This window comes from Zea mays, chromosome 9 (assembly GCF_902167145.1).
Source record: "Zea mays cultivar B73 chromosome 9, Zm-B73-REFERENCE-NAM-5.0, whole genome shotgun sequence".
NCBI classification, from domain to species: Eukaryota; Viridiplantae; Streptophyta; class Magnoliopsida; order Poales; family Poaceae; genus Zea; species Zea mays.
In genome coordinates, this window is record NC_050104.1 from 129,392,921 (window position 1) to 129,419,010 (window position 26,090).

At 53.4% G+C, this 26,090-nt stretch overlaps 1 pseudogene; it reads left to right on the forward strand.

Moving 5' to 3' along the window:
- The first annotated feature begins 1,866 nt into the window (after nt 1-1,866).
- Nucleotides 1,867-26,090, forward strand: LOC109942617 (zinc finger MYM-type protein 1-like; annotated as a pseudogene).

Here is a 26,090-nt window from a genome sequence, read left to right on the forward strand (position 1 = left end):
TACAAAAAATATTATTGTCAGTAAAAAATTCGGCAGCACCTCCCCTATAAACTGATGTTTCTAAAACCTGCAAATAAACGACAACACGATGGTTGCCAATACAGAAAACTACACGATAGCTACATAATAAACAATATGCTGACCAGTATATGCTAAACAATATGCTACAAGTATATGCTAACTATATACTCACTAACTTTCCTACCAATATATGCTAAACAATATGCTACAAGTATATGCTAACTATATACTCACTAACTTTCCTACAAGTATATGCTAACTATATACTCACTAACTATATACTCACTTTACCATGTGCTAAGTAACTAAAAAAATTTAAAATTTTACCTGTCGGACTAGGAGGCGAGGCAGAGCTCGGTGCGGTGGAGAGAGCCGGTGCCCGAGGCTCTCGGACCGAGGGCGGTGGTGGGGGCGAGGCTGCCGCGCAGTGGGTGCCCCTTCGAGAGGCGAGGGCGCGAGGCGAGGGCGGCGCGGCGAGCGCGAGGCGAGGGCGCGAGGCGAGGGCGGCGCGGCGGGCGCGCAGCGGCACGGCGGGCGCGAGGCGGGCGCGCTGCGGCTCGGCGGGCGCGAGCCGGCGACGCAGCGGCCTCATTTTCGTCGTATTTTCGTCGGCCGGAAGAAGACCGACGAAAATACATGACTTATGTTCGTCGGCCTGGCGTGGACCGACGAAAATAAACCTCATTTTCGTCGGTCTCGGGGCCCACGAAAATGTCGTTCCTATTTTCGTGGGCAGGCCGACGAAAATAGGTACGGGCCCACGAAAATAAGGTGTATTTTCGTCGGCTCCGTAGGCCGACGAAAATAACTATTTATTTTCGTGGGCCGACCAACGAAAATATCTAGGCCCACGAAAATTTAGGCGTTTCCTGTAGTGCTCCCTTGCCCCTTCTTCTTTCTCCCGCGTTCTCTCTACGCTCGGCCAGTCGGCCGCTCTCCCACTCTGCCACTCGCACTTGTACTCTTGTAGCTAGGCCTAGACAGGCTGCTACTGCTACTTAGGGGTGGATAACGAGCCAGTTCGGCTCGGCTCGTCCGAGTTCGAGCTGGCTCGTTAAGCTAATGAGCTAGCTCGACTCGGCTTGTTAAGTTAACGAGCTACAGAGTCAGCTCGGTTCGGCTTATTTATGAGCTCAAGTTGGCTCGTTTAGCTCGCGAGCCAGAGCAGGAAAAAAAATAATATATACATAATAATTAATTTTTAGTTAATTTAAAACTAATTTAATAATAGAAAATAGTAATTATACTCATAGTTTCACAAACCACGTCAATGTAACACCAAATTAACACAATTTATCAGTCATCAATTCACAATTCACATACATGTTCATCAACTTAACCCACAATTATATTTGCATAGACCAATTTAACACATAGACATAGTTTATTAATCATTAGTTTAACTCATAGGCCATAGACACCTCACATACATATAACATGTTCATCAATTATATGCATATAGTTTCGTTTTGCTGGAATGTGGTAGCTCGTTTAGTTCACGAGCTAGCTCGTTAACGAACCGAGTTGGCTAGTTAACGAAACGAGCTAGGATATCAGCTCAGCTCGTGAAAAAATTCAAACGAGTCGATCCGAGCCAAGCCGAGTTGACTATGAACCGAGCGAGATAACGAGCCACGAGCATTTTGTCCAGCCCTACTGCTACTCTGTTAGCACCAGCACGAAAATCTGGCATCTTGTACTCCTGTAGCACCAAAGGGCCAAAGCAGAGTTAACAACTGGTCCGGCAAGATGTTCGACGAAATGCAACAGCCCATAGAATTTCAGTTAACAACTGGTCAACTGTTGTATGTTATCAAATATTGTTTCTATAATTTTTCAGAGCAAATGAGAAGGTTTTTCCAGCCACTTTCAAGAGGCTCTGGCACTGGTGCTAATATTAATGTGAATAACACACCAACTGTTGGAGGGACGTTCAATCCAGATGACATAGTTGCAAATCCCGCTTTAAGGAGGCAAATTTATGAATATGATAAAGATGTCCAAGACCAAGTGAGAAGGGCATATGTTCTGAATGATCCATGCCAACCAAAGGGTTTAGATTTCCCTCGTAGACAGTATGGACAAAGTTCAAGGCCTTTTAAACAGGAATGGTATGACAAGTATGATTGGTTGGAGTATAGTGAATCAAAAGATACAGTGTATTGCTTTTATTGCTTTCTTTTTAAGCAAGCAGTGTCGGGGACCATAATTAGGGGTACCCTCAAGGCTCCTGATTCTCAGCTGGTAACCCCCATCAGCACAAAGCTGCAAAGGCCTGATGGGTGCGACTAAGTCAAGGATCAGTCCATTCGAGGGACTCGATCACGCCTCGCCCGAGCCCTGTCTCGGGCAAGGGCAGCCGACCCTGAAGGATCTCCGTCTCGCCCGAGGCCCCCCTCCATCGACGAACATACTTCCGGCTCGCCCGAGGCCCAGTCTTCGCCAAGAAGCAACCCTGGCCAAATCGCCACACCAACCGACCAAATTGCAGGGGCATTTAATGCAAAGGTGGCCTGACACCTTTATCCTGACGCACGTCCTCCGGTCAACAGAGCCAAAGTGACCGCAGTCATTTCGCCGCTCCACTGACCGGCCTGACAGAAGGACAGCGCCGCCTGCACCGCTCCGACTGCTGTGCCACTCGACAGAGTGAGGCTGACAGGCAGCCAGGCCCGGCCTCAGGTACCATAGGGAACTCCGCTCCGCCCGACCCAGGGCACGGACTTGGGCTCAGCCCCGGAAGACGGCGAACTCCGCTCCGCCCGACCCAGGGCTCGGACTCAGGCTCAGCCCTGGAAGACGGCGAACTCCGCTCCGCCCGACCCAGGGCTCGGACTTGGGCTCAGCCCCGGAAGACGGCGAACTCCGCTCCGCCTGACCCAGGGCTCAGACTTGGGCTCAACCCCGGAAGACGGCGAACTCCGATCCGCCCGACCCAGGGCTCGGACTTGGGCTCAGCCCCGGAAGACGGCGAACTCCGATCCGCCCGACCCAGGGCTCGGACTTGGGCTCAGCCCTGGAAGACGGTGAACTCCGATCCGCCCGACCCTAGGGCTCGGACTCGGGCTCAACCCCGGAAGACGACGAACTCCGCTTCGCCCGACCCCAGGGCTCGGACTCAGCCCTGGCCTCAGCCGACGGTCTCCGCCTCGCCCGACCCAGGGGCTCGGACTCGACCTCGGCCACGGAAGACAGACTCGACCTCGACCTCGGAGGAGCCTCCACATCGCCCAACCTAGGGCGCGGACCGACCACGTCAACAGGAGGCGCCATCATTACCCTACCCCAAGCTGACTCAGGCTACGGGGAACAAGACCGGCGTCCCATCTGGCTCGCTCCGTCAGACAAGTAATGATGGCGCCCCGCACGCTCTATGACGACGGCGGCTCTCAGCCCCCTTACGGAAGCAAGAGGATGTCAGCAAGGACTCGACAGCCCCAACAGCTGTCCTTCCGCCAGGCTCCAGCGCTCCTCCGACGGCCATGACACCACACGAACCGGGTGCCAAAACCTCTCCGGCTGCCACGATGGCATATACTTAGGGCGCTAGCTCTCCTCCGCTAGACATGTTAGCACTCTGCTACACCCCCATTGTACACCTGGATCCTCTCCTTGCGCCTATAAAAGGAAGGACCAGGGCCCTCTTACGAGGGTTGGCCGCGCGGGGAAGAGGACGGGACAGGCGCTCGCGTGAGGCCGCTCGCTCCCCCTCCCGCGTGGACGCTTGTAACCCCCTACTGCAAGCGCACCCGACCTGGGCGCGGGACAAACACGAAGACCGCGGGATTTCCACCTCTCTCGACCTACGGGCCCTCGGGGTCCGAGGAAGATGACGAGCCCGACTTCTGTTGGGACTTCTCCGGACTTGGTAACCCCAGTGCCATACGGGACTTCATGACCGCATGCGACTACTGCCTTTCCGACTGTTCCGACGGTAGCCGCAGCCTCGGCGACGAGGACTGCGGCCCAAGTCGTGAATGTTTCCACGTCGATCTAGGGGGTCCCTCCGAAGGCAACCATCTTGGTATGCCGGAGAACGGTGATCTCTCTAGGCCTGTGCCTCGCGTTGACATCCTACGGGAGCTAGCTGTGGTCCCCGTTCCGGCGGGGGGTCATGACCCACAGCTCGAGCAAATCCGCGGGGTGCCGGCCAGGCTCAACAAGGGAGCAAGAGCACTTGAGCCGATCCGCCGGGACGTTGGGCAGGAATGGGCGGGCCAACCTCCGGCCGGGGAAGTGCGTCATCTACCCCAGGGTTTCCAGCACCGCATCACCGACGATGTCAGGGTGAGGCCGCCACCTGCTTCCAGTGGGGTCGACCAGAACCTGGCTGCAGCGGCAATGCTCCTCCGCGTGATGCCGGAGCCATCAACCACCGAGGGGCGGCGAATCCAAGGAGAGCTCAAGAATCTCCTGGAGGGCGCCGCGGTCCGATGGGCCAAAAGCTCCGCCTCCCGAAGGCAGGGGTACCCCTCGGAACATCGCGCCGCGACTTCCCGATTCATGCGGGAAGCCTCGGTCCACACCGGGCGCACGCGCAACACAGCGCCTGCGGCCCCGGGTCGCCTCGGCAACGAGCACCATCACCGCGACCGTCGGGCCCACCTCGACGAGAGGGTGCGCCGAGGCTACCACCCCAGACGTGGGGAACGCTACGACAGCGGGGAGGATCGGAGTCCCTCGCCCGAACCACCCGGTCCGCAGGCTTTCAGCCGCGCCATACGACGGGCGCCGTTCCCGACCTGGTTCCGAACCCCGACTATTATCACAAGGTACTCGGGGGAGACGAGACCGGAACTGTGGCTCGCAGACTACCGGCTGGCCTGCCAACTGGGTGGAACGGACGATGACAACCTCATCATCCGCAACCTCCCCCTGTTCCTCTCCGACACCGCTCGCGCCTGGTTGGAGCACCTGCCTCCGGGGCAGATCTCCAACTGGGACAACCTGGTCCAAGCCTTCGCCGGCAATTTCTAGGGCACGTACGTGCGCCCTGGAAACTCCTGGGACCTCCGAAGCTGCCGGCAGCAGCCGGGAGAGTCTCTCCGGGACTACATCCAGCGATTCTCGAAGCAGCGCACCGAGCTGCCCAACGTCACCGATTCGGATGTCATCGGCGCGTTCCTCGCCGGCACCACCTGCCGCGACCCGGTGAGCAAGCTGGGTCGCAAGACCCCCACCAGGGCGAGCGAGCTGATGGACATCGCCACCAAGTTTGCCTCTGGCCAGGAGGTGGTTGAGGCTATTTTCCGGAAGGACAAGCAGCCCCAGGGCCGCCCACCGGAAGATGCCCCCGAGGCGTCAATGAAAGGGAAATGTGCCCTTGGGCCATTTCTAAGTATTTTGGTGATTGAGTGCCAACGCAAGTGCTTTTGTGTTGATCTATGCAATGTGGTGGACAAAGTGCAAATCATGTCAAAAGGTATGTTTCTAGACTTAGCACATTGTTTTATGGACTAATGTATTTTGTCTAAGTGCTGGAAACAGGAGAAAAGAAAATGGAAAGAGATTGCCTTGTTTCAGCCAAAGCCAGCGCTATCTGGGTGCACCGGACTGTCCGGTGGTGCACCGGACAGTGTCCGGTGCGCCAGGCTGGCTCGAGCGAACTGGCCGCTCTCGGGAATTCACCGGCGACGTACGCCTATAATTCACCGGACTGTCCGGTGTGCACCGGACTGTCCGGTGTGCACCGGACTGTCCGGTGAGCCAACGGTCGGCCGGGCCAACGGTCAGCTGCGCGATCTGCGCGATACACGTGGCCGAGCCAACGGTCGGGAGGGGGCACCGGACTGTCCGGTGTGCATCGGACAGTGTCCGGTGCGCCAACGGTCGACTGCGCCACAGAAGGAAAGAAATCTGCACCGGACTGTCCGGTGCGCCAGGCGACAGAAGGCAAGATTTGCCTTCCTGGAATGCTCTCAACGGCTCCTAGCTGCCTTGGGGCTATGAAAGGGACCCCTAGGCGCATGGAGGAGGATACCAAGCATTCTCAAAGCATTCCTAAGCACTAAGGCATCGATTACGCGCCTTTGATTCTTTGCAATAGCAATTAGAGCTCTAGTTGAGTTGTGAACTCATTGAGTTGTGTTGTGAGCTCTTGTTGCGATTTGTGTGCGTGGTGTTGCTGTGATTTCTTGTCTTGAGTGTGTTGCTCATCCCTCCCTTACTCTGTGCTTCTTTGTGATCATCTAAGTGTAAGGGCGAGAGGCTCCAAAGTGTGGAGATTCCTCGCAAACGGGATAAAGTAAAGCAAGCAAAACACCATGGTATTCAAGTGGGTCTTTGGACCGCTTGAGAGGGGTTGATTGCAACCCTCGTCCGTTGGGACGCCACAACGTGGAGTAGGCAAGCGTTGGTCTTGGCCGAACCACGGGATAAACCACTGTGCCATCTTTGTGATTGATCTCTTGTGGTTATTGTGTTTTATTGAGACTCCTCTCTAGCCACTTGGCAATTATTGTGCTAACGCTTAACCAAGTTTTGTGGCTTAAGTTTAAAGTGTTTACAGGATCACCTATTCACCCCCCCCCCTCTAGGTGCTCTCAATTGGTATCAGAGCCGTTCTCTTCAAGAAGGGACTAATCGCCCGAAGAGATGGATCCTAAGGGAAAGGGGATGGTGGTCAACAACGAGAAGGAGTCGATCTTCAATGAGTCGAAAGATGACAAGCCTACAGACTCGGGCTCAAGCCACAAAAGAAGAGACGGGAAGAAGAAGAAGACAAGGCGCATCAAGGAGATAGTCTACTACGACAGCGACGAATCTTCCTCTTCCCAAAAGGACGACGACGACTACGAGAAAAAGAAAACGGTCAATTCAAACTTTTCTTTTGATTACTCTCGTATTCCTCAAAGTACAAATGCTCATTTATTATCCATTCCACTTGGTAAACCTCCTCATTTTGATGGAGAGGACTACGGATTTTGGAGTCACAAAATGCGTAGTCACTTGTTCTCTCTTCATCCTAGCATATGGGAGATAGTAGAAAGTGGAATGAAATTTGATAGCTCGGATAGCCCTTTGTTTATCAATGAATAAATTCATAAAAACGCACAAGCTACTACTGTGTTGCTAGCCTCATTGTGCAGGGATGAGTACCATAAGGTGAGTGGCTTGGACAATGCCAAGCAGATCTGGGACACCCTCAAGATCTCACATGAGGGCAACGACGTCACCATGCTCACCAAGATGGAGTTAGTGGAGGGCGAACTTGGGAGATTCGCTATGATAAGGGGGAAGAGCCAACTCAAACATACAACCGGCTCAAGACCCTTGTCAACAAGATAAGGAGCTATGGAAGCACGAGATGGACGGACCACGACGTCGTCCGCCTAATGCTAAGGTCCTTTACTGTTCTTGATCCTCATCTTGTGAACAATATTCGTGAGAATCCTAGGTACACCAAGATGACGCCCGAGGAGATACTTGGAAAGTTCGTAAGCGGGCGGATGATGATCAAGGAGGCTAGATACGTGGATGATGCATTGAATGGTCCAATCCAAGAGCCTCAAACTATCGCTCTCAAAGCAACGAGAAGCAAGGAGGCGCTACCGAGCAAGGTGGCACAAATTGAGGCGGCCGGGCTTAATGATGAAGAAATGGCCCTCATCATCAAGCGCTTCAAGACGGCGCTAAGGGGTCGCAAGGAGCATCCCAACAAGACCAAGACGAAGGGGAAGCGCTCATGCTTCAAATGTGGTAAGATTGGTCACTTTATCGCTAATTGTCCCAATAATGATAGTGACCAGGAAAAGAAGAAGAATTACAAGAAGGCAAAGGGCGAGGAACAAATTGGAAAGGAGTGGGATTCGGATTGCTCCACATCCGACTCCGACAACGAAGGACTCGCCGCCACCGCCTTCAACAAGTCATTCCTCTTCCCCAACGAGCATCACACATGTCTCATGGCTAAGGAGAAGAAAGTAAGTACTCGAAACTCTACTTATGCTTCTTCTAGTGAGAATGAGTCTAGTGATGATGATGAGATAGATTACTCATGCTTATTCAAGGGATTAGATAGATCTAAAATTGATAAGATTAATGAGTTGATTGATGCTTTGAATGACAAGAATAGATTACTAGAAAAACAAGAGGATCTTTTATATGAGGAGCATGATAAATTTGTTACTGCACAAAATTCTCTTGCTCTAGAAATTAAAAGGAATGAAATGCTCTCTTGTGAATTATCTACTTGTCATGAATCCATCTCTAATTTAAGAAGTGTTAATGATGATTTGAATGCTAAGTTAGAGATCGCTTGTAAATCTAACTCTTGTGTAGAAAATGTTGTAACTTGCACTAGGTGTAAAGATATTAACATTGATGCTTGCAGTGAACACCTAGCTTGCATTTCTAAATTAAATGATGAGGTGGCTAGTCTTAATGCCCAACTTAAGACTAGCAAGAGTGATTTTGATAAACTAAAATTTGCTAGGGATGCCTACATGGTTGGTAGACACCCCTCAATTAAGGATGGGCTTGGCTTCAAGAGGGAAGCCAAGAACTTGACAAGCCATAAGGCTCCCATCTCCGCTAAGGAGAAAGGGAAGGCCCCTATGGCTAGTAGTACTAAAAAGAACCATGCCTTTATGTACAATGATAGAAGACAGTCTTATAGGAGTTGTAATGCTTATGATGCTTTTGACTCTCATACCATGTTTGCTTCTAGTTCTTCCTATATGCATGGTAGAAATATGCCTAGGAGAAATGTTGTCAACGTCCCTAGGAAAGTTAATGAACCCTCTACAATATATCATGCTTTAAATGCTTCCTTTGCTATTTGTAGAAAAGATAGGAAGATAGTTGCTAGAAAATTAGGGGCAAAATGCAAGGGAGAGAAAACTTGCATTTGGGTCCCTAAGACAATTGTGACTAACCTTGTAGGACCCAACAAGAGTTGGGTACCTAAGACCCAAGCCTAAATTTGCCTTGCAGGTTTATGCATCCGGGGGTTCAAGCTGGATTATCGACAGCGGATGCACAAACCACATGACGGGGGGAGAAGAAGATGTTTACCTCCTACGTCAAGAACAAGGATCCCCAAGATTCAATTATATTCGGTGATGGGAATCAAGGCAAGGAGAAAGGCTTAGGCAAAATTGCAATATCAAATGAGCACTCTATATCTAATGTGTTTTTAGTTGAGTCTCTTGGATATAATTTGTTATCTGTTAGTCAATTATGCAATATGGGATATAATTGTCTATTCACAAATGTAGATGTGTCTGTCTTTAGAAGAAGTGATGGTTCACTAGCTTTTAAAGGTGTATTAGACGGCAAACTCTACTTAGTTGATTTTGCAAAAGAGGAGGCCGGTCTAGATGCATGTTTAATTGCTGAGACTAGCATGGGCTGGCTGTGGCATCGCCGCTTAGCACATGTAGGGATGAAGAACCTTCACAAGCTTCTAAAGGGAGAACATGTGATAGGTTTAACTAATGTGCAATAATTCGAAAAAGATAGACCTTGTGCAGCTTGTCAAGCAGGTAAACAAGTGGGAGGAGCGCATCACAGCAAGAATGTGATGACCACATCAAGACCCCTGGAGCTGCTACATATGGACCTCTTCGGACCCGTCGCCTATCTAAGCATAGGAGGAAGTAAGTATGGTTTAGTTATTGTTGATGACTTTTCCCGCTTCACTTGGGTGTTCTTTTTGCAGGATAAGTCTGAAACCCAAGTGACCCTCAAGCGCTTCCTAAGGAGAGCTCAAAATGAGTTTGAGCTCAAGGTGAAGAAGATAAGGAGCGATAATGGGTCCGAGTTCAAGAACCTTCAAGTGGAGGAGTACCTTGAGGAGGAAGGGATCAAGCACGAGTTCTCCGCTCCCTACACACCACAGCAAAATGGTGTGGTAGAGAGGAAGAACATGACGCTTATAGACATGGCGAGGATGATGCTTGGAGAGTTCAAGACCCCCGAGCGCTTTTGGTCGGAAGCCGTGAACACGGCTTGCCACGCCATCAACAGGGTCTACCTTCATCGCCTCCTCAAGAAGACGTCGTATGAGCTACTAACCGGTAACAAACCCAATGTTTCGTATTTTCGAGTTTTTGGGAGTAAATGCTACATTCTAGTGAAGAAAGGTAGGAATTCCAAATTTGCTCCCAAAGCCGTAGAAGGGTTTTTGTTAGGTTATGACTCAAATACAAAGGCGTATAGAGTCTTCAACAAATCATCGGGTTTGGTTGAAGTCTCTAGCGACGTTGTATTTGATGAAACTAATGGCTCTCCAAGAGAGCAAGTTGTTGATTTTGATGATATAGATGAAGAAGAAGTTCCAACAGCCGCAATACGCACCATGGCGATTGGAGATGTGCGGCCACAGGAACAAGATCAACCTTCTTCCTCAACAATGGTGCATCCCCCAACTCATGACGATGAACGGGTTCATCAAGAGGAGGTGTGTGATCAAGGGGGAGCACAAGATGATCATGTGATGGAGGAAGAAGCGCAACCGGCACCTCCAACCCAAGTTCGAGCGATGATTCAAAGAGATCATCCCGTCGACCAAATTCTGGGTGACATTAGCAAGGGAGTAACTACTCGATCTCGATTAGTTAATTTTTGTGAGCATTACTCCTTTGTCTCTTCTATTGAGCCTTTCAGGGTAGAAGAGGCCTTGTTAGATCCGGACTGGGTGTTGGCCATGCAGGAGGAGCTCAACAACTTCAAAAGAAATGAAGTTTGGACACTGGTGCCACGTCCCAAGCAAAATGTTGTGGGAACCAAGTGGGTGTTTCGCAACAAGCAAGACGAGCACGGGGTGGTGACAAGGAACAAGGCACGACTTGTGGCAAAAGGTTATGCCCAAGTCGCAGGTTTGGACTTTGAGGAGACTTTTGCTCCTGTGGCTAGGCTTGAGTCCATTCGTATTTTGCTAGCATATGCCGCTCACCATTCTTTCAGGTTGTTTCAAATGGATGTGAAGAGCGCTTTCCTCAACGGGCCAATCAAGGAGGAGGTGTACGTAGAGCAACCCCCTGGCTTCGAGGATGAACGGTACCCCGACCACGTGTGTAAGCTCTCTAAGGCGCTCTATGGACTTAAGCAAGCCCCAAGAGCATGGTATGAATGCCTTAGAGACTTTTTAATTGCTAATGCTTTCAAGGTTGGGAAAGCCGATCCAACTCTTTTTACTAAGACTTGTGATGGTGACCTTTTTGTGTGCCAAATTTATGTCGATGACATAATATTCGGTTCTACTAACCAAAAGTCTTGTGAAGAGTTTAGCAGGGTGATGACTCAGAAATTCGAGATGTCGATGATGGGCGAGTTAAGTTACTTTCTTGGGTTCCAAGTGAGACAACTCAAGGATGGAACCTTCATCTCTCAAACCAAGTACACGCAAGACTTGATCAAGCGGTTTGGGATGAAGGATGCCAAGCCCGCGAAGACTCCGATGGGAACCAACGGACACACCGACCTCAACAAAGGAGGTAAGTCCGTTGATCAAAAAGCATACCGGTCTATGATAGGGTCTTTACTTTATTTATGTGCTAGTAGACTGGATATTATGCTCAGTGTATGCATGTGTGCTAGATTTCAATCTGATCCTAAGGAGTGTCACTTAGTGGCTGTGAAGCGAATTCTTAGATATTTAGTCGCTACGCCTTGTTTCGGGATCTGGTAACTCCGACTATGCTGGATGTAAGGTCGACAGGAAGAGTACATCGGGGACGTGCCAATTCTTAGGAAGGTCCCTGGTGTCATGGAGTTCTAAGAAACAAACCTCCGTTGCCCTATCCACCGCTGAGGCCGAGTATGTTGCCGCAGGACAGTGTTGCGCGCAACTACTTTGGATGAGGCAAACCCTCAGGGACTTTGGCTATAATTTGAGCAAAGTCCCACTCCTATGTGATAATGAGAGTGCTATCCGCATGGCGGATAATCCTGTTGAACACAGCCGCACAAAGCACATAGACATCCGGCATCACTTTTTGAGAGATCGCCAGCAAAAGGGGGATATCGAAGTGTTTCATGTTAGCTCCGAGAACCAGCTAGCCGATATCTTTACCAAGCCTTTAGATGAGCAAACCTTTTGCAAGTTGCGTAGTGAGCTAAATGTCTTAGATTCGCGGAACTTGGATTGATTTATAGCATACTTGTGTTTATGCCTTTGATCATGTTCCTTATGCATTTTGTTGCTTATTTATGGTGCTCAAGTTGTACAAGCACTCCCTGGACCTCACAAGTCCGTTGCAAAGTGATGCACATATTTAGGGGGAGATGTGCTACAACTTGACCCTTTGAGACTAACCATGTGCTTGAGTTTGCCTAATTTAGTCACAAAGGTGGATTGAAAGGGAAAAGGTGGACTTGGACCATGCAAGACTTCCACTGCAAGAGTAACTTCTTCCAAGTTCATCTTCGTACTCTTATTGCCTTTTACTCTTAGTTGAAGATTTTGGTGAGGCAATGGGGTTAAAGGGCCAAAATTGATCCTGTTTTGGTGCTTGATGCCAAAGGGGGAGAAAATAAGGCTAAAGCAATAAATGGATCAGCTACCACTTGAGAATTTTGAAAAAGTAGAGTTAGAGTTTTGGGTTTGACAAAACACTCTTATTGGCTCTTATTGTCAAAAGTTGGCTTCTTGTAGGGAGAAGCGTTGATTATGGGAAAAAGGGGGAGTTTTTGAAATCTTGAATCAATTTCTCTTAGAACGACTCTCTTCATGTCTTAACAAGTGTGTTTGACTTAGAGATAGAAATTTGAGTTTGATTTGCAAAAACAAACCAAGTGGTGGCAAAGAGTGATCCATATATGCCAAATATTAATCAAAACAAATTTGAGTTTTCATTTGCATTAATACTGCACTTGTTCTAGTTGCTTTATGTTGTGTTGGCACAAATCACCAAAAAGAGGGAGATTGAAAGGGAAATGTGCCCTTGGGCCATTTCTAAGTATTTTGGTGATTGAGTGCCAACGCAAGTGCTTTTGTGTTGATCTATGCAATGTGGTGGACAAATTGCAAATCATGTCAAAAGGTATGTTTCTAGACTTAGCACATTGTTTTATGGACTAATGTATTTTGTCTAAGTGCTGGAAACAGGAGAAAAGAAAATGGAAAGAGATTGCCTTGTTTCAGCCAAAGCCAGCGCTGTCTGGGTGCACCGGACTGTCCGGTGGTGCACCGAATAGTGTCCGGTGCGCCAGGCTGGCTCGAGCGAACTGGCCTATCTCGGGAATTCACCGGCGACGTACGGCTATAATTCACCGGACTGTCCGGTGTGCACCGGACTGTCCGGTGAGCCAACGGTCAGCTGCGCGATCTGCGCGAGTCACGTGGCCGAGCCAACGGTCGGGAGGGGCACCGGACTGTCCGGTGTGCACCGGACAGTGTCCGGTGCGCCAATGGCTCCCAGGCGCCAACGGTCGACTGCGCCGCAGAAGGAAAGAAATCCGCACCGGACAGTGTCCGGTGTACACCGGACTGTCCGGTGCGCCAGGCGACAGAAGGCAAGATTTGCCTTCCTGGAATGCTCTCAACGGCTCCTAGCTGCCTTGGGGCTATAAAAGGGACCCCTAGGCGCATGGAGGAGGATACCAAGCATTCTCAAAGCATTCCTAAGCACTAAGACATCGATTACGCGCCTTTGATTCTTTGCAATAGCAATTAGAGCTCTAGTTGAGTTGTGAACTCATTGAGTTGTGTTGTGAGCTCTTGTTGCGATTTGTGTGCGTGGTGTTGCTGTGATTTCTTGTCTTGAGTGTGTTGCTCATCCCTCCCTTACTCCGTGCTTCTTTGTGATCATCTAAGTGTAAGGGCGAGAGGCTCCAAAGTGTGGAGATTCCTCGCAAACGGGATAAAGTAAAGCAAGCAAAACACCGTGGTATTCAAGTGGGTCTTTGGACCGCTTGAGAGGGGTTGATTGCAACCCTCGTCCGTTGGGACGCCACAACATGGAGTAGGCAAGCGTTGGTCTTGGCCGAACCACGGGATAAACCACTGTGCCATCTCTGTGATTGATCTCTTGTGGTTATTGTGTTTTATTGAGACTCCTCTCTAGCCACTTGGCAATTATTGTGCTAATGCTTAACCAAGTTTTTGTGGCTTAAGTTTAAAGTGTTTACAGGATCACCTATTCACCCCCCCTCTAGGTGCTCTCAGTCAACTCAGCGTGGCGCCAAGAAGAAGGGCAAGAAGAAGTCGCAAGCGAAACGCGACGCCGCCGACGCGGACCTTGTCGCCGCCGCCGAGTACAAGAACCCTCGGAAACCCCCCGGAGGTGCCAACCTCTTCGACAAGATGCTCAAGGAGCCATGCCCCTATCATCAGGGGCCCGTCAAGCACACCCTTGAGGAGTGCGCTATGCTTCGGCGCCACTTCCACAGGGCCGGGCTACCCGCGGAGGGTGGCAAGGCTCGCGACGACGACAAGAAGGAGGATCACCAGGCAGGAGAGTTCCCCGAGGTTCGCAACTGCTTCATGATCTACGGTGGGCAAGCGGCAAACGCCTCGGCTCGGCACCGCAAGCAAGAGCGTCGGGAGGTCTGTTCGGTGAAGGTGGTGGCGCCAGCCTACCTAGACTGGTCCGACAAGCCCATCACCTTCGACCAAGACGACCACCCCGACCATGTGCCGAGCCCGGGGAAATACCAGCTCGTTGTCGACCCCGTCATCGGCGACGTCAGGCTTACCAAGGTCCTCTTGGACGGAGGCAGCAACCTCAACATCATCTACGCCGAGACCCTCGGGCTCCTGCGTGTTGATCTGTCCTCGGTCCGGGCAGGCGCTGCGCCTTTCCACGGGATCATCCCCGGGAAGCGCGTCCAGCCCCTCGGACAACTCGACCTTCCCGTCTGCTTCGGAGCACCCTCCAACTTCTGAAGGGAGACCCTCACGTTCGAGGTGGTCGGGTTCCGAGGAACCTACCACGCAGTACTGGGGAGGCCATGCTACGCGAAGTTCATGGCCGTCCCCAACTACACCTACCTCAAGCTCAAGATGTCGGGCCCCAAAGGGGTCATCACCGTCGGCCCCACGTACCGACACGCGTTCGAATGCGATGTCGAGTGCGTGGAGTACGCCGAGGCCCTCGCCGAATCCGAGGCCCTCATTGCCGACCTGGAGAGCCTCTCTAAGGAGGTGCCAGACGTGAAGCGCCACGCCGGCAACTTTGAGCCAGCGGAGACGGTAAAATCCGTCCCCCTCGACCCCAGCAGCGACGCCTCTAAGCAGATCCGGATCGGCTCCAAGCTCGATCCCAAATAGGAAGCAGTACTCGTCGACTTTCTCCGCGCGAACGCCGACGTTTTCGCGTGGAGTCCCTCGGACATGCCCGGCATACCGAGGGATGTCACAGAGCACTCGCTGGATATCCAAGCCAGAGCCCAACCCGTCAAGCAGCCTCTGCGCCGATTCGACGAAGAAAAGCGCAGAGCCATAGGCGAGGAGATCCACAAGCTAATGGCGGCAGGGTTCATCAAAGAGGTATTCCATCCCGAATGGCTTACCAACCCTGTGCTTGTGAAAAAGAAAGGAGGGAAATGACGGATGTGTGTAGACTACACTGGTCTAAACAAAGCATGTCCGAAGGTTCCCTACCCTCTGCCTCGCATCGATCAAATCGTGGATTCCACTGCTGGGTGCGAAACCCTGTCTTTCCTCGATGCCTACTCAGGGTATCACCAAATCAGGATGAAGGAGTCCGACCAGCTCGCGACTTCTTTCATCACGCCCTTCGGCATGTACTGCTATGTCACCATGTCGTTCGGCTTGAGGAATGCGGGTGCGATGTACCAGCGGTGCATGAACCATGTGTTCGGCGAACACATTGGCCGGACGGTCGAGGCTCACGTTGATGACATCGTAGTCAAGACGAGGAAAGCCTCTGACCTCCTTTCCGACCTTGAAGTAACATTCCGATGTCTCAAGGCGAAAGGCGTGAAGCTCAATCCCGAAAAGTGTGTCTTCGGGGTACCCCGAGGCATGCTCTTGGGGTTCATTGTCTCCGAGCGGGGCATCGAAGCCAACCCGGAGAAGATCGCAGCCATCACCAGCATGGGGCCCATCAAGGACTTGAAAGGCGTACAGAGAGTCATGGGATGTCTAGCGGCTCTGAGCTGCTTCATCTCACGCCTCGGCGAAAGAGGCCTGCCTCTGTACCGCCTCTTAAGGAAGGCCGAGTGCTTCACTTGGACCCCTGAGGCCGAGGAAGCCCTCGGGAACCTGAAGGCGCTCCTCACGAATGCACCCATCTTGGTGCCCCGCGCTGCCGGAGAAGCCCTCTTGATCTACGTCGCCACGACCACTCAGGTGGTTAGCGCCGCGATTGTGGTTGAGAGACGAGAAGAGGGGCATACATTGCCCGTCCAGATGCCAGTCTACTTCATCAGCGAGGTACTGTCCGAGACCAAAATCCGCTACCCACAAGTTCAGAAGCTGCTGTACACGGTGATCCTGACACGGCGGAAGTTGCGACACTACTTCGAGTCTCACCCGGTAACTGTGGTGTCATCCTTCCCCCTGGGGGAGATCATCCAGTGCCAAGACCCCTCGGGTAGAATCGCGAAGTGGGTGGTGGAAATCATGGGCGAAACAATCTCGTTCGCCCCTCGGAAGGCCATCAAGTCCCAGGTCTTGGCAGACTTCGTGGCTGAATGGGTCGACACCCAGCCCCAACAGTTTCGATCCAGCCGGAACTCTGGACCATGTTCTTCGACGGGTCGCTGATTAAGACAGGAGCCGGCGTAGGCCTACTCTTCATCTCGCCCCTTGGGAAGCACCTACGCTACGTGCTACGCCTTCATTTCCCGGCATCCAACAATGTGGCTGAGTACGAGGCTCTGGTCAATGGGTTGCGGATCGCCATCGAGCTAGGGGTCTGACGCCTCGACGCTCGCGGTGACTCGCAGCTCGTCATCGACCAAGTCATGAAGAACTCCCACTGCCGCGACCCGAAGATGGAGGCCTACTGCGATGAGGTTCGGCGCCTGGAAGACAAGTTCTACGGGCTCGAGCTCAACCACATCGCCCGGCACTACAACGAGACTGCGGACGAGCTGGCTAAAATAGCCTCGGGGCGAACAACGGTTCCCCCGGACGTCTTCTCCCGAGACCTGCATCAACCCTCCGTCAAGATCGACGACACGCCCGAGCCCGAGGCACCCTCGGCCCAGCCCGAGGCACCCTCGGCTCAGTCCGAGGCACCCTCGGCTCGGCCCGAGGCACCCTCGGCCCCCGAGGGTGAGGCACTGCGCGTCGAGGAGGAGCGAAGCGGGGTCACGCCTAATCGAAACTGGCAGACCCCGTACCTGCAATATCTCCACCGAGGAGAGTTACCCCTCGACCGAGCCGAAGCTCGGCGGTTGGCGCGACGCGCCAAGTTGTTCGTCTTGCTGGGGGATGGGAAGGAGCTCTACCACCGCAGCCCCTCAGGCATTCTCCAGCGATGCATCCCCATCGCCGAAGGTCAGGAGCTCCTACGAGAGATACACTCGGGGGCTTGCGGCCATCACGCAGCACCTCGAGCCCTTGTTGGAAACGCCTTCCGACAAGGTTTCTACTGGCTGACGGCAGTGGCCGACGCCACTAGAATTGTCCGCACCTGCGAAGGGTGTCAGTTCTACGCGAGGCAGACCCACCTGCCCGCTCAGGCTCTACAGACGATACCCATCACCTGGCCTTTTGCTGTGTGGGGTCTGGACCTCGTCGGCCCCTTGCAGAAGGCACTCGGGGGCTACACGCACCTGTTGGTCGCTATCGACAAATTCTCCAAGTGGATCGAGGTCCGACCCCTAAACAGCATCAGGTCCGAACAGGCGGTGGCGTTCTTCACCAACGTCATCCATCGTTTTGGGGTCCCGAACTCCATCATCACCGACAACGGCACCCAGTTCACCAGCAGAAAGTTCCTAGACTTCTGCGAGGATCACCACATCCGGGTGGACTGGGCCGTCGTGGCTCACCCCATGACGAGTGGGCAAGTAGAGCGTGCCAACGGCATGATTCTACAAGGACTCAAGCCTCGGATCTACAACGACCTTAATAAGTTCGGCAAGCGATGGATGAAGGAACTCCCCTCGGTGGTCTGGAGCCTAAGGACAACGCCGAGCCGAGCCACGGGCTTCACGCTGTTCTTTCTAGTCTATGGGGCCGAGGCCATCTTGCCCACAGACTTAGAATACGGTTCCCCGAGGACGAGGGCCTATGCCGACCAAAGCAACCAAGCTAGTCGAGAAGACTCGCTGGACCAGCTGGAAGAGGCTCGGGACATGGCCTTACTACACTCGGCGCGGTACCAGCAGTCCCTGCGACGCTACCACGCCCGAGGGGTCCGGTCCCGAGACCTCCAGGTGGGCGACCTGGTGCTTCGGCTGCGACAGGACGCCCAAGGGCGGCACAAGCTCACGCCTCCCTGGGAAGGGTCGTTTGTCATCGCCAAAGTTCTGAAGCCCGAAATGTACAAGCTGGCCAACAGTCAAGGCGAGGTCTACAGCAACGCTTGGAACATCCAACAGCTACGTCGCTTCTACCCTTAATATGCTTTCAAGTTGTTCGCATACCTCGTTCCCACGCAAAGTTTAGTCATCAAGGAAGGGTCAGCCTTGCCTCGGCAAAGCCCGACCCTCCCTCGAGGGCTAAAAGGGGGGAACCCCCTCCGCGTCGAAATTTTCCTCGAAAAAAGATCCTTTCTGCCAGAATGTCTTTCGTGCTTTTCGACTACTTCGAAAGTGAATCCTGAAAACGACGGAGTACACGTAAGCAGCCAAGGCTGACCGAGCCGAGGGACTCCTACGCCTCCGGGATACGGATACCTCACTCATCACCTTCTGCGATAAGTAACTCGCGTTCGGATAAGTGATTCCGCGGACTGAATAAGTCTTCACGCTCGAAAGCTCCTCTGCCGAAGCGATTCTTCGGGCCTTCTCGACTGCGTTAGTGACAGAACCCTATGGACGGGCAAGAGTGCGCGTAATCGGCAAGGCCGACCGAGCCGAGGGATTCCTACGCCTCCGGGATACAGATACCTCACTCATCACCTTCCGTGAAAAGCAACTCTCGCTCGCACAGACAACTCTGTTACCAACGGAAAAGTCCAGATACTTGAAACAAGAGGAAAAGAAGCGCAGCTTTACAACACGGCGAGGGTGTGTTTGGGCCTCGGCAGCCGCAGAAAACGCACACTACAAGATAATCCGATCCTGCAGGCTCGGATCTTGACAGTTGAAGGGAGCAGCAGCACCCTCGGCGTCGACTACGCCTTCGGCGAGGTCCGACCTAGCCTCGGACGGCGACGTGGTCCGAGGATCTCCACTCTGAAGGACGACGTCATCATCACGCACGGGCCATCGCCGCCAGGGTCTTCTTCAAGAATCCGGCTCGAGCAGGCGGCTCGGCAGGTCACCCCGAGGCCTCGGCCAGCTGTCCCCCGAAGACATCAGCCCGGCCCGAGGCCTCGGCAGATCGACTCCGGCGTCGGTCCCGCTAACGGACGACCCGGCCAGGCTCCGGCCGACCAAGTCTTCTTTTCGAGCCGACTCTGCATCTGTCCGTGCTGACACCGCTACCCCTGGCTTCGGCTCATCGAAGAGCGGCCGAGGGGTTCCTTTAACTAAGCAAGAGAAGCCTCGGACAGCAAGGCCGACCGAGCCGAGGGACTCCTACGCCTCTGGGATACGGATACCTCACTCGTCACCTTTGCACAGGGCGACTCATGCTTGGTGAAGCGGTTCAGACAACCAACATGCGAGTCTTAGTGCTCGAAAATGAGGAAAAAACACGGCTCCACGCCAAAAATACATACACGTTCAGGCCCCGACAGCCACAATGAACAAAAGACCGGCATTCAAGGTGCCATTACAAACGGAACTCCGGTTCTGTCCCCGCGGGTATGAACAACCTCCACACCAGGGAGCCTGCAGGGCGACAAGTTCCGAGCGACTCGCCAGCGACCTCTGCAGCAGCAGCTATGGTCCCAGGACGGATGCGGCCGCCGGAACGCTCTCGTTCGCGTCCCCGCTCAAGAGACGCGAACCAGACATCAAAGCCAAAGAGCGGGCCGCTCCAAAGCGCACCGGCAGGTCCTCGCTCCCGCCCTCGCCACGAAAGCGAGGAAGAGGGTGGAATGTTGCATCCTAGCTGGGCAGCAACAGTTCGCCTTCCCCGGTATGGCTGGAGGACGCCTCCTCCGCAGAGCTGGAGGATGGTTTCCACCACCAGAAGCTGGAAGAGGAGGTGGCCAGCCGACCCGCGCGGGAGGTAGAGCCCCGGCTCGCCTTGCTCTCCGCCCCAGCAAGGATGATGAACATCCTTGAAGCTGAGGGCGGGACCAAGATCGCAGCCCGACTTGCTTCTCCCCATCCAGGGGCTGGTGGCCACCGTCTCGGGTGACCACCGGCGAGGGGATGCAGCCGGGCCGCGTGATGAAAATCCTTGAAGCCGAGCGATGGCTGAAAGGTACCAACTCCCACAGAGTTGCGTTCCTCCAACGACAAGGTGGAAGGATTGCGGGTGTCCCCCATCCGGGGGCTCGGAAGGTGGAAGGACACGATGCATAAGGGAGCGCGAAGACATGGTCGCCTTTCAAGGGGGTCACCCTCCTTTTAAAGGCGACTCTCCCTACTTGCGTCCCCAGCCGTCGTGGGCTGAGTCTTCTCCAACACGCTCCAAGGTCCTCCCCCTATGGCGCGAGGGCTGGGTCCCACGCGTCATGCAAGCTGGCCCAGGGCAGAAGAAGCCAAACCGCCGCGCGCGGTGCATGCAACCGCCCAGCGGTTACAAGCGCCCCTCCACTTTCGCCCAGACCAGCGGATGAAGGGGCGGGCAGCCATGCAGGCGGCATGCAACCGCGCCAAGTGGGCGCACCTCTCTGACTTCCAACACGCCCAGCATGGAGGCCCACGCCCACGCGTCATGCAGCCGGCGCGCCGGTCGCTACGTGCAAGCAACTACACCGCCACTCGCACCACTGCCACGCCTCCTCGACTGCGGAACCAGTACCGCAACTCGAGGCAACCCTGCGCGTGACCCAGGAGTGCCAGCCAGGCGCGACGGCCAATACGGCCAAAAATGGGCCGGCAGTAATGGCGATGGCATGCGGGCAGGAGCAGCGGTCACGTCGTCAGCCAAGCTCACGTCCCGTCCGGGGGCAGCGAGAGAACCCTCTCTCACGGCATGAAGACGGTGCGCCCACGTTTCGTTCCTCGAATGGCTCGCGCACACGCAACGGCCACCTCACGAACCGCCCGCTCCGTCGCATTAACTCCGCGGCACGACAGACGGCGCCTCTGGCAGGAGAAGCGAGCGACGCTTCGCCTTCGCCATAATGACCGCGTCAAAAAAGGTACGCCACGTCATTCGATTTCGTATCCTTTTCTTTTTCCTCTTTCTCTCTCTTACAACAGGGACCGGGAAAGGGGGATACCCTGAAAAGGATCCTTCTCCGTGAAGGAAACATGCTCTGAGCCTCCCTACTGATCAGAGGTTCGAAGACTAGCCCCTCGGAGGGGTTTAACAGCCGCCTCAGAGCGCGTGGGCTCCACACTCACTACTGGTCAGAGGTTCGAAGGCCGGCCCCTCGGAAGGGTTCAACGGCCGCCTCAGGCTCCGCGCCCACTACTGATCAGGGGTTCGTAGGCTGGCCCTCGAAGGGTTCACAACCGCCTCAGACACAGAGCGAGGGATGACCATGGGTACGTTCGATACATAACCAAGGCTCGGGCTACACTCCCGAGGTACCCTAGGACATTTCCGAGACCAGCGGGAACAATCTTGTAACGGAATCCCATCAGAGGGAGGCATCGAGCCCTCGGACCCCGTCGACAGGGGACCGGGTCCGGCAGATCACCCACAGGTACTTTTGGGCGCGCCTCCGGGCCTCTAGCCGACCCCTAACAAATGGGGCACGGGCGTCCACTCGGATTACCCGCCAGCAGCTCACCGGAGACACCATGTTCGGCACCCTCCGAGGGCAACATGGCGCTTCCCCCCCCCCTCCTCCTTGCGGAAAGGCGACGCAGGGGCGTATGTAAAAAAGTCGAGTCTGTCCTTGACCGTCCTCTCGCCCTGTGCAGAGGCTCGGGGGCTGCTCTCGCAAACCCGGCTCCGGCCAAACCGTTGCCAGCGTCAACATACCAGCCCGAGAACTTGGGACCCGACCGTGCACCCGGGCTATGGCCAGCTCGCATGAGGGAACAACCAGACCAGCCGAAGCATTGCGCGAGGCATTAAGACCTCGGAGGAGTCAAACCACTCCTCCGAGGCCTCGGGGGCTACACCCGGCGGGTGCGCTCGCGCGCACCCACCGGGACAAAACGCAACCGAGAAAGGCTGGTCCCCTTGCAAAAAAGTGCGACAAAAGCCTCCAAGCGAGTATTAACACTCCCTTCGAGGCTCGGGGGCTACTGTCGGGGACCATAATTAGGGTTACCCTCAAGGCTCCTGATTCTCAGCTGGTAACCCCCATCAGCACAAAGCTACAAAGGCCTGATGGATGCGACTAAGTCAAGGATCAGTCCATTCGAGGGACTCGATCACGCCTCGCCCGAGCCCTGCCTCGGGCAAGGGCAGCCGACCCCGGAGGATCTCTGTCTCGCCCGAGGCCCCCCTCCATCGACGAACAAACTTCCGGCTCGCCCGAGGCCCAGTCTTCGCCAAGAAGCAACCCTGGCCAAATCGCCACACCAACCGACCAAATCGCAGGGGCATTTAATGCAAAGGTGGCCTGACACCTTTATCCTGACGCACGTCCTCCGGTCGACAGAGCCGAAGTGACCGCAGTCATTTCGCCGCTCCACTGGCCGGCCTCACAGAAGGACAGCGCCGCCTGCACCGCCCCGACTGCTGCGCCACTCAACAGAGTGAGGCTGACAGGGAGCCAGGCCCAGCCTTAGGCACCATAGGGAACTCCACTCCGCCTGACCCAGGGCACGGACTTGGGCTCAGCCCCGGAAGACGGCGAACTCCGCTCTGCCCGACCCAGGGCTCGGACTCGGGCTCAACCCCGGAAGACGGTGAACTCCGCTCCACCCAACCCAGGGCTCGGACTTGGGCTCAGCCTCGGAAGACGGCGAACTCCGCTCCGCCCGACCCAAGGCTCGGACTTGGGCTCAGCCCCGGAAGACGGCGAACTCCGATCCGCCCGACCCAGGGCTCGGACTTGGGCTCAGCCCCGGAAGACGGTGAACTCCGATCCGCCCGACCCAGGGCTCGGACTTGGGCTCAACCCCAGAAGACGGCGAACTCCAATCCGCCCGACCCAGGGCTCAGACTTGGGCTTAGCCCCGGAAGACGGCGAACTCTGATCCGCCCGACCCCAGGGCTCGGACTCGGGCTCAGCCCCGGAAGACGACGAACTCCGCTTCGCCCGACCCTAGGGCTCGGACTCAGCCCTGGCCTCAGCCGACGGTCTCCGCCTCGCCCGACCCAGGGGCTCGGACTCGACCTCGGCCACGGAAGACAGACTCGACCTCGACCTCGGAGGAGCCTCCACATCGCCCAACCTAGGGTGCGGACCGACCACGTCAACAGGAGGCGCCATCATTACCCTAACCCAAGCTAACTCAGGCTACGGGGAACAAGACCGGCGTCCCATCTGGCTCGCTCCGCCAGACAAGTAATGATGGCGCCCCGCACGCTCTATGACGACGGCGGCTCTCAGCCCCCTTACGGAAGCAAGAGGACGTCAGCAAGGACTCGACAGCCCTGACAGCTGTCCTTCCGCCAGGCTCCAGCGCTCCTCCGACGGCCACGACACCACACGAACCGGGTGCCAAAACCTCTCCGGCTGCCATGATGGCATGTACTTAGGGCGCTAGCTCTCCTCCGCTAGACATGTTAGCACTCTGCTACACCCCCATTGTACACCTGGATCCTCTCCTTGCGCCTATAAAAGGAAGGACCAGGGCCCTCTTACGAGGGTTGGCCGCGTGGGGAAGAGGACGGGACAGGCGCTCGCGTGAGGCCGCTCGCTGCCCCTCTCGCGTGGATGCTTGTAACCCCCTACTGCAAGCGCACCCGACCTAGGCGCGAGACAAACACAAAGGTCGCGGGATTTCCACCTCTCTCTCTCGCTCCGGCCGCCTTTTCCCCCCCTTCGCGCTTCGTCTCGCACCGACCCATCTGGGCCGGGGCACGCAGCGACATTTTCACTCGTCGGCCCAGGGACCCCCCGGTCTCGAAACGCCGACAAGTAGTGAAGGGTGATAAATATGAAGCTTTCACTAAAGTTGGGTATAATAATTGGAAGGATGCAGTTGAAAGGTTGATATCACATGTTGGTGGTGTTGACAGTATCCACAATGCTAGGTTATATTTTGATGATTTTAACAACCAAAGACAAAGCATATCTACTATCATGTCTAGTGCTAGTCGTGAGGCTGAAGACCTTTATAAAATTCGTTTGACTTCTTCATTGGCTTGTTCAAGATTTCTTTTGATGCAAGGTTTGGCTTTCGTGGTCATGATGAATCATCTAGTTCGTTAAATAAGGGAAATTTTCTAGAATTAATTTATTGGATGAAAGATAAAATTAAAGAAGTGAGAGATGCTTTTGAGCATGCTCCAAGAAATTACATTATGATATCACCACATATTCAAAAAGATCTTGCAAAGTGTTGTGCTCAACAAATCACAGAGAACATCCTAAGAGAATTAGGAGATAGAAACTTCTCTATTCTTACTGATGAATCACGTGATGTTTCTGTTAAAGAACAAATGGTGGTGATATTGAGGTAATAGTACTTTCATATTTTATTTGCATATTGTAGTTTCATATTTTATTTGCATGTTGTGTTGCCTAGCTAACTAATTTTTTGTAAGATAGATATGCGAATAACTAAGGCCATGTGATGGAACGGTTTCTTGCCCTCAAGCATGTCAAGGATACTACATCAGATGCCTTAAAGGAAGGTATTTTTGGCCTTCTTGATCACCATGGATTATCTATATCCAAGATCAGGGGGCAAGGATACGATGGAGCATCGAATATGTGAGGTGAATTTAATGGCTTACAAAGAAAGATACTTGATATTAATCCACATGCCTATTATGTTCATTGTTTTGCACATCAACTCCAACTTGTGGTGGTTTCTATTGCTAGTAGTGCTTGTTGCCAATCGGTTCATGACTTCTGGTAGAGGTGTGAATCAAGAAACTAACCTTGCTAGACCTGGTGACACAAGATGGGGTTCACATTATTTAACATTGCTTCGATTAGAGACAATGTGGGACTCAATATTGCATGTTCTTACTATTGTGCATGAAGATGGTCGTGTACCAACACAGGCAGCGGGGTTGGTTGAAAAAAATGGAGAGCTTCAAATTTGTTTTCATTTCAAAATTGATGTTGAAAATGCTTGCAGTCACAAATGAGCTCTCTCAAACCTTGCAAAGGAAGAATGCCAACATTGTTCATGCTATGGAGTTGCTTGATGTTGTGAAAACCCGAATGGCTACAATGAGGACAGATAGTGGTTGGGAGTCATTCTTTCAAAGCGTGAAAGAATTATGTGCTCAAAAGGGTATTCCTGTGGTAGATATGGATGAAGAAGTGCCTATTAGAGGTCGTTCAAGGCGAGATGGCTTCACAATCACAAACCTTCACTACTACCGCACCGAGATATTCTTTGTTGTTCTTGATAAAATCAACACTGAGTTATGCCATCGCTTTAATGAAGTTTGTAGCGAGTTGCTAGTTTGCTTTTCTTGCCTCGATCCAAAGAACTTATTTTGCAGTTTTGATATAGAGAAACTTGTTCGACTTGGTACTCTATATGATAAGGATTTTTCAGTTATTGAATGTGCAATGTTAAGAGAGCAACTTGAGACATACATTGTCCACGTGCGAAGGCATGCTGCTTTTGGTACTTGTGAAGATATTGCATCTCTATCTATGAAGATGGTTGAAACTAAAAAGCATCTTATGTTCCCTTTGGTTTTCAAGCTAATTGAGTTGGCCTTGTTATTACCCGTCTCAACAACAAGTGTTGAGAGAATATTTTCGGCAATGAACATCATTAAGAGAGAATTACGTAACAAAACTGAAGATGATTGGATGAATGATTTGATGGTTTGCTATACGGAGAAAGAGATATTCAGATCCCTTGATGATGAGACTATTACTTGA